Here is a 9,140-nt window from a genome sequence, read left to right on the forward strand (position 1 = left end):
AAGCAACAAAACCTTTATTTGGATAGGATCTTCCTTCTGCACTGAACAACAGAATAAAATTGATCACAACATAACACGAACTTAACTCATGGCTTTTTTTTTTTTTTGCCTGTGACCCTTATAAAGATGGAGCTGTAGGCATAAACTTCTTTGCCTGTCTCTATGAATGCAGTACCTCTTCTTTAGCACCCCAAGGCTTTCAGTACAAACTTACCTTCAAATCCTGTCATAATTTTACCCTCCTTGCTTGATTTGATTTTTCTTTTGACATGTGTCTATTCACCCAGGTCACTTGTTTCTGTTTCATGGCCTAATATGTCCAGCCCACAAACTCTCTACCATAGAAAGGAAGTCCGCACAATCTCTGAAAGCTAAAAACCAAATGGTGTTAAAATTGATTCACCAGGAAGAGAAAGAATAGGAAAGAGAAAGAAGAATGCTAAAATGAAAACAACTGTAATGATAGTGGTATGTAACTCTAGGACACTGACTATTACAGGAGTTGAAAAGCTCATTTACTCCTCCATACAGATATCTTAGTTCTACTTAGAGTAGACACATGAAATGAATGGAACCAGTGCAGGTTGGTGGCTCCAATGTCAGTAGGATGTGAAGCACCTTGAATAGCTACTTTAGAGTTCTAACTGGCTCTGACTGAAACTCAGAGCAGATTCACCACCCTACAGACAACAGAGCCACCAGCCTCCACTGAATGGAACCTAAGATTTTATTTATTTATTTATTTTATTTATTTAAGGATTTTTATGCCTCCATTCAGCCAAAAAAGGCTCTCACGGCGGCTTACAAAAGTATTTCTTGACAGTCCCTGCCCACAGGCTTACAATCTAAAAGATAGGTTACCATTGGATAAAACTGATTGGTACGGATGCGTGAGCTCAGTTTGCCCTCTCTTGTTTTCATTTGCAGCCTGTTTGTCTTTTCATCTGAACATGAGAAGCGTGCATTTTGAATGGGAAAAGTGAACACTTTTCCCCATTGACTGAAGTGTGTAAATGCTTAAAAATTAAAAAGAAGCACACTTAAAATAAATATTTTTTAAAAATCAAATATAATCACAAGTTTGGGAATCTGTGAGCCTTTCTTTTTTTTTTAACACACCCCTGTTCATATTTAGGGCTTTGAATGGGCATATTCTGATAATTTTTGAACTGAAATGAATTTTGGACACAGCTTTAGTATTGAGATGGAGAAAAATGTAACTCTATCCACTTTCTCCCCGCTATGCATAATTTTATATAAAAAACTGTCGTATCTCCTCTTACTCAACTTTTTTCTAAACTAAAATGTTACTTACAATCTTTCCTCAAAGGGAAATTTCTCCAGTCAAGCCTGGCGCCAACATTGTTATCTTTTTCGGCGCCAGGTCAAGACTTTTCTCTTCTCCCAGGCATTTAACAGCATTTAACAACATATGCGAAGGTTTTTTTTAATGACCCCCAGAACTAAAGAACTGTTGTTGTTTAAATGGATACTGTTATTTTATATTGTTGTTTTTATATTTTTGATGGTTTTAAATTTTGTATACTTTTTAATGTTCACTGTTTTTAACTTTTGTAAACCACCCAGAGAGCTTTGGCTATGGGGCAGTATATAAATTTAATAAATAAATAAATAAACCAATCCCCCTGTCCTTCTCCCAGCATTTCTCATACAACAGGGTGATCAAGGCAGCTTATGTTTCAAAATGAGGCTTGAAAATGAACAGAAGTGGATCTGGAACAGCCTTCTTCAACCTGGTGCTCTCCAGTTGTCCCAGAGCAGGGTGAAATGACACAACGCAGAGGCACAGCCGATGTCACCAGGAGTTCTTTCTCTATCTGATGTGGATATGTAGAGAGCCTCTTGTATTGGCTGCTATGCAGTTATAGCAGTTACATACACGTACAGAGAGTAGCATCTTTGAGAAGTGTTGTTGTTCTGAGGGTTCCATGGCTTTTGGACAGGTCTTAAACCAAGACTCAGACCCAGCTCCTGAGAGTTCTGTTCTGGAAATTGTTTTCAGCATTATAGCCCTGAAAGATGTGAAGCAATAACAAAGGAGATGAGGATTCTGAGCATATGCAGAGAACATTCTCATCACCATTAGTTGACCCTTTCCAACTCTACTATTCTATGATTTATGTATAACTGCCAGAAAGTTGTATATATTTAATTCATATCCAGGTATGCATATTAAAAAAGGAAAATAAATAACAATTCTTTAAAAAGAAAAATAAACTTTTCAGGAGGCCATGGGCATCACACTGGAGGCCCAGTGTAAATCATACACTTGTGGTTTCTTCAAGGAAAGATGCTAACATGGTCATTCAAACTTATTTGCAACTAAGATTATAGTGCCTGAATTTGCTTTCCTTTCCCCCTCCTCCTCCTCCCTCCCAATCCCTTTTCCTTTTGTGTCATGTCTTTTAGATTGTAAGCCTGTGGGCAGGGACTGTCAAGAAATACTTTTGTAAGCCGCCATGAGAGCCTTTTTTGGCTGAATGGCGGCATAAAAATCCTTAAATAAATAAATAAAATAAATTAATTAACCATAGCATTCATGGTTCCTGGTCATAGCTCCAAGTGGACTTGGCCCTCAATATCTCTCCTTTTAGAAATTAAGAACCATGTTTAGCAGCTGGGAATAAATAGACATTGAGTGGATACTCTTTTTTATATATTCATTTGTTTTTTAAATATAAACATTCAGTTTAAAAATCCTAGTGATTGCCTCCTGTTAACAAAATGTATATTGGCAATTTAACTATCGCTGTAAAGCAGACAGGCACACGGCCACTTATTCCCAAGTTGAATAGCTCAATATCTTCCTGTAGTGGATCACTAATTCAGATGTGGAGAAAGGTTTCTGAAGGTTAAGAAACCAGAAAGATTTAAAAAATAGATCAAATATTCTAGTTGTGTGCAGTTTTGTTTATTAGAAATAACTCAGTTTGTTTTATTGTATCATTTGTTACTGGACCACTAGGCTCCAATAAACACTTTAATAAACATCAGGTCTTGAGAACTCATCATCTCTGGTTATGTCTTTATAAAAATTTATGTTACCACCATTCAACCCCCTGTGTCCTGACTGAAGATAATATCTTCGATGATAATTTCCAAATATCTTGTGGGAGGGACACATTTGTTGCAGTGGCCCGGGCATAGCAGCACAAAGCTAGTTTAATCCAATAAACATGGCAAGCAAGGAGCTAAAGATATTTCTTTCTTTTGTTCCCAGTTACCAGGTTAGCTCCACATGGCACCAAAGGTTCAGTACTGGACTCAGAAAATGGGCAAATTGATTGCATTAGCCATGGGATTCCTTTTTACATAATTGAAGCTGCTTGCAAACTGACAATCCAAACTCTAGGCTCTTATAGGTGAAATGGGGGCTATTTCAGACCTGCCATGGCTTAGCCTCTTTCACTGACAAATCTGTCTTCCAGCTCATGTGGAAAGCTCATCCTTCATGAGCTGAGGGCAACAAATGCAACAAGGGAAAGAGGTCAGGCTGGACTGCTCCTTTTCCTCATGCACTGATTTTAACCCCTTTATGAATGCCTGAATAGGGCTTCCCTTACACCTGAACAGGGCTTCCCTCACACCTTTTATTCAATCTTAGGTGCAGCAGCCATATTTACTTACTGTGCATGAAACATTGTTGCTCCAATCCAGCAAGGGATCATACTCATAGAGGAGCAGATCATATTCCTAGTTAGATGGGAATCCAGCAGCTGCATGATTCCTCAGATATGCCAGGAGGCCTGACTTCCAATCCCTGCTCAGCCATGATGCTGTTCTTGAGCATTCATCCTCATGGAGTGGCTGTGAGGCTAAAGGAGATAAAAATGAAAATTGGAAACCACTTTTTAAATATATAGTAATAGCAAATCAGAATTGTTACTAGATCCTCAAGCAGTATTTTTCTTCTTAACCCCTAATTAGAAACTCTTCAGAGTAAGTCCATTAGTATAACCAAATTTGGAATACCCCACTGAAAAACTCACCAAACCACTGAGAATTGCTAAATGACAAGCAGATACAGGCAACGTCATAGAAATCTGATGTTCTTTGAAAATAAAAGCGGTGGGTATTCAAAACTTCAAACTACACATGGAGCTCTGTGGGAGGACATTACAGGGTAATATAACACTAATGTGTCTCTAGTAAATACATGTAGAATTCAGCATTCAGTAAGCAAGTGCATTAGAAAACCCCCTAGATATGATCCCTGTTATTGGGCAGAACCCAATGGGCTGCTTAAGCCCTTACCGATTTTCTTATGACCCGCCAATTGCATTGTGCAAGTGGCTCTCACTGCTGGCACAATAGCAATTCAGTACTTCCAGGTGACCTGAAGTGAGTGGAAGCGGTCATTTCTGGAAGGAGGCAGGTCAGCAGAGCTCACTTAGGGAAGCTTCCCTGACCTGCCTCCTTCCAGAGAAGAGCATTTCTGCTCATTTCATGGCTTCCCCTAGGAGGTGCTAAATCTGCTTTGCGTAAGTGGTGGGTCCCACTTGCACAATGGATCCACCGATTGTGGAAGGGAATCAGTGGGGTGTAAAGGAATTGGCAGAGGCGAAAGCCCACTGTTCTGTTTTTGCTTATTGGATTATTTCTTTTTGTAAAAGAATAAATAGAGATTCCTCATGTTTCAATTAAAATGAAACACCTTAATAAATAAATAAATAAATAAATAAATAATAATATATAATAGTATATTTGTTACCCGCCTCTCCCTCTGGATTGAGGTGGGGTACAACACAAATAAAAACACCATAAAACACATACAACTAATTCAAACGTTTAAAATCATTTAATATACCGTTCCACATCCCTAAACCTTTGTAAGAGGTGGGATAAGTAGGAAAGAAGTGACTATGACTAAGACTAAACACAATGATTTTAGTTCCTGAGTTGGCACATGGCTCTAGCTCAACAGTGGGAAGGAGTAAATGACACTGAACAAAGACAAAAAGCTTGTTTCCAATAATGTTGCCCAAATATATCTCATTTTATTGAGTAAACAGTTTCACAGGAACCTACACAGGAAGATATCAAGATTCTCCTAGAGGTTTTAACAGCATAGCAACTCCTTTCAAGCACTTTAAAAAAACTCTTCAATATGAGAGCTTCAAAAGAAGGAGCTGAGCAGAAAGGAGGAAAGAACAGCTGGGATAGAGGCCTGGATATAAAGAGAATAAGAATAGGTGTAAATGGCTTCTTAGATGAATCAGAAGTGATAACGCTTGTAGCACAGATATAAAAGAAATTTCAGAATGGTTTTTGGGGACTAAAACAGCTGAGGCAATCGACATAAAAACTGAAAATAGTTTAGTACACTGGCAGAAATGAGACAAGGAGCAGGATTCTCTTACATGTTCAGACTGTTTTTGCATGATAAAGTAATGAAAAGGGGCAGAAAGACAGCTGGTTTTGTGTGGTTGAGGTCTTCAATCCTGGTGGAGTTTTCAACAGGTACATCAAAGGAATATCTTGCTCCTTGGCCATTTTTTGCCCAGTTTTGGTGGAGAGTTGGTGAGACAGTTCAGGATAAAATCACCCACCCTCTTGAACCCATCTAGTGATGCAGTGTCTGTTGATGTGTCCAGTGTATTGTCTTATCCTGTTTTATGGGATTGGTTTCATTTTTTGGAGTATCAGGATGTCATCAAGATATATGCATCTGTATGTCCCTCATACTCTCTCAACCCTTGCCCTCCATGGTTTCTTTAAGCTAGATATGGGAGACTGACCAGAAGGATCAGGGAAGTGGTGAATGCATCATTGCATAATCATGTGGTCCCTGCTACCTCAGTGATGTGACCACTACTGAAAAAACCCTCCCTGGACCCAGTTGCCAACTATTGTCCAATCATAAATACCCCCTTCCTAGGTAAGGTACTTGCTAGAGTGGTGGTGTGTCAGCTGCAGGCATTCTTGAATTATCTGGATCAGTTCCAGTCTGGGTTCAGTTCTGGTTTTGTTTTCTCTCTCTTTTGTTTCTTATTGAAATGCAAAGAGATTCTACGCCAACAACATATGGCTCAGGTTCTGTTCTCCCAAAAGGATGGACTTGGCCAAGGGTCCACCAACTGCTAACTCCTAATTTAAATCAAAGACAAATGAATGAACCTTTTTTTTAAAAAAAAGTAATCTCTGAGTGCACATGTGAAGCTTGTAGTAGGCGGCCTTGCCCTCTGAGCATGTCTCCTGGTACTCAGCATCCTTTAACAATGAGGTCACAGAACATTTTGCAGGATCGATCCTTAAGAAAATAAATTGCTCACACCTGGGAAAGATCAATTTCATAGTTTAGAGCCTCTAATTCAAATCCTTAGCTGCAAAAGGGAAAAGGAAAGTAAGAGGGAGAGAGTGGGATGGCATGTCTATAGACACGGTTGGTTAATGGTGACAGCAACAACCATCAATCAAATTCCTTATATTGATTGGCTACATCTGTCTCCTCAGTTGGAAACAGACTCTCTCAGGTAATGCTGATTTATAAAGGAGATAGCAGATTTTAGGCATCTTTATACAAAAAGAGTCAATCTGTCTATAAATCAGCATTAACAAATTTAGACAATAATACTTCATGTTATATAACAGTGAGTCAGTTCCAGGAAGACAAATTGAATTAGTCGCTGAGGTTCTGTATCTTTCCATGGGAGTCTTGAGGCAGGTGGGTCTGTCCTCCTTCTCCACATCTTAAAAATAAATTCCCACATAGTACATAAGGGATTTTAGCATGCTGCCTCACTGTAAGAAGCAGCCCATTTCCAGAGTATTTTTTCACTCTTCTGAAAATGTATTTGTGCCCAGCTTTAAAATCAAAATGTCACTATTTCTTTTTTGAGCCTATAACACCACAGAGACAAAAAAACAGGCCTCAACACGGAACCTTTCTCTGTTTACAAAAATACAGATTTTCACTGCTATGGTTCATGCCGCTTTTCCCTGTTTTTTTTCATTGCCTTAATGTTAATTCCTACTGTATGGTAAAAGCCTACAAATAAAGGATAAAATGACAATAAAGGCTCTCATGAAGGGGGAAAAACAAAGGAGAGAAAACATGAAAAGGACTTGAAAGAAAAGGCTACAAAAAGACCCCATACAAAGGCCAACATTGAAAAGACGATTGAATTAAGAAAAATGTGTTAATTTAATCTATAAAAATGAGAAATAATTTAACAAAAAACCCTTTCAAACAAAAGATATAGTGAAGGAACATTAAAAAAACATAGGAGATATTTCTATGCACACTGCTAACCTGAGGGGACAGCCTTTGATAAAGCCAGATGTAGTTTACTGAAATTATGATTGCAATAAAATGTGAAGCAGTACAGGCTGCACTATAACAACTCAGTGTTTAGTACACTGTGTTTCATTTCTAATTCTTCATTTTTAACACACCATGGGAGCACCTTCTACAAACTGGTACAAGGACAAGTCCAGTTCATTAAGACTTAGCAGGAATCCGACTGCTTCAAGTTTCTTGATTTACTTCTTACACAGCAAAGGACACATTGCATACAATGGTGTATAATGAAGCCCTGAAAGCCACCGCATTTTATTGACTGCAGTTCTAAGAGGATAAGTAGGTAGGATGCGGGAAGAAGAATGCCAGATGTTCTTCTTCGCCAGACTCCCTTTAATCTGCTTCTCCCACTGTAGGATTCCATATGTCCATTTACCCTTATGATCATACATCTGGAACCCGTTCAAGGAAAAGCAGTTTCTCGGCAGTTTTGAGTGGGAAATGGCCACTTTTCCATTCAAAACCTTTACAAAATTTGAGTTTTGCTAATGGGTTTAGTACATAATTTGGCTCTTAGTATAAAGGTTCTCAAAGGGAGATGAAGACCATCTTCTGACTGAGGGACATAGTCAGTTGTCAGAAGAGGCCTAAGCTTCTCCTGCACATACATCTGAAGTGAACTAGGAAGTAACTGCAATTCCCACCTTTAGCCATTCCAACTCAGGCGGTTGTGTGTGCCATAGTTTGGTTGGTTAGGTTGGGATGTATGCGTGTCTTAATTTAGCAACTCTTTCTCGGAGCCTGAACTGAGTCCAGACAGTCTTGCTTAGGACTAGCCCTGCCACGCTGGCCCTGAAGCTAAACTTGCTTCAAGAGGCATCATCAGTGATAATGGCAGGAATTGGTGTGTCAGTGGTGCAGCAAGACGTTTCATAGGGTTGGCCCTAGTGGAGTGGGCACCATGCCAATTGGGCTCTGCTTCAGGTAGCAAAATGTCTTGACTCAGAGTCAGCACTCATCCTGTTTCTTGACTTTTGCATTCAGCTGCTTAATCACCACATCAGCCAAACACAGGAATTAAGACTGTGGGCTCATCTACACCAAGCAGGATATAGTGGTATGAAAGCTGTATATCGTATGTGTCAATGGGCTCCAACAGTTGTCAGTGCACTTCAATATTGCTACAAAGCAGTAGTGCGGCTCATGTCTTTTATATACCACTTTCATAGTGGAATATCCTGGTTGGTGTAGATGAGCCCTGTGTTGGTCAAAGACTCTGTCTTGGGTGAATGCATGTCCTATGCTCATTTTCAGAGGCTCTGCTATGAGTCTCCAGCCTTCTGAATTTAAGCAGGTGGTGACCAGCGGGCTTTCTCAGTTGTACCCAAAGACTGATTTAAATCAATTTGCTTCAGTTTGTTCGTCTCAATCCTTCTCTAAGAAGGCTGCAACCAGAGATAACTGAGTGACTGTTGCCTGGAGCAGAGAATTTTGCCACACATTCAGATCTGATCAGAACCCCTCCCCTCACCATTGATATGGTGTTACCCAGAACCAGGTGGTTCCATTCATTGGTTACATTACCACTTGGCAAATAGCCATCTGTATTCATAGGACACTTGCTCTTATGGATTAGGGAAGTTTGCTATTAAAACGTCTGAGAAATTTTAGGGTAACATATGTATTTAAAAGTGGTACAAGGGCCTCCCCAGACTACAGCAGTGATAGGCAAGCTCTCCTTTGTTTGCCTTGGTTTCCATCCACATTTTCCAGTCTTTTCGTGTGAGCATGAAAGGGGGAAGGGGGATTCTCTGAAGTCTCTTTGAGCAGGTGGTTGGACTTGATGGCTTTATAGGCCCCTTCCAACTCTACTATTCTA

Source organism: Elgaria multicarinata, chromosome 9 (genome assembly GCF_023053635.1).
Source record: "Elgaria multicarinata webbii isolate HBS135686 ecotype San Diego chromosome 9, rElgMul1.1.pri, whole genome shotgun sequence".
NCBI lineage: Eukaryota > Metazoa > Chordata > Lepidosauria > Squamata > Anguidae > Elgaria > Elgaria multicarinata.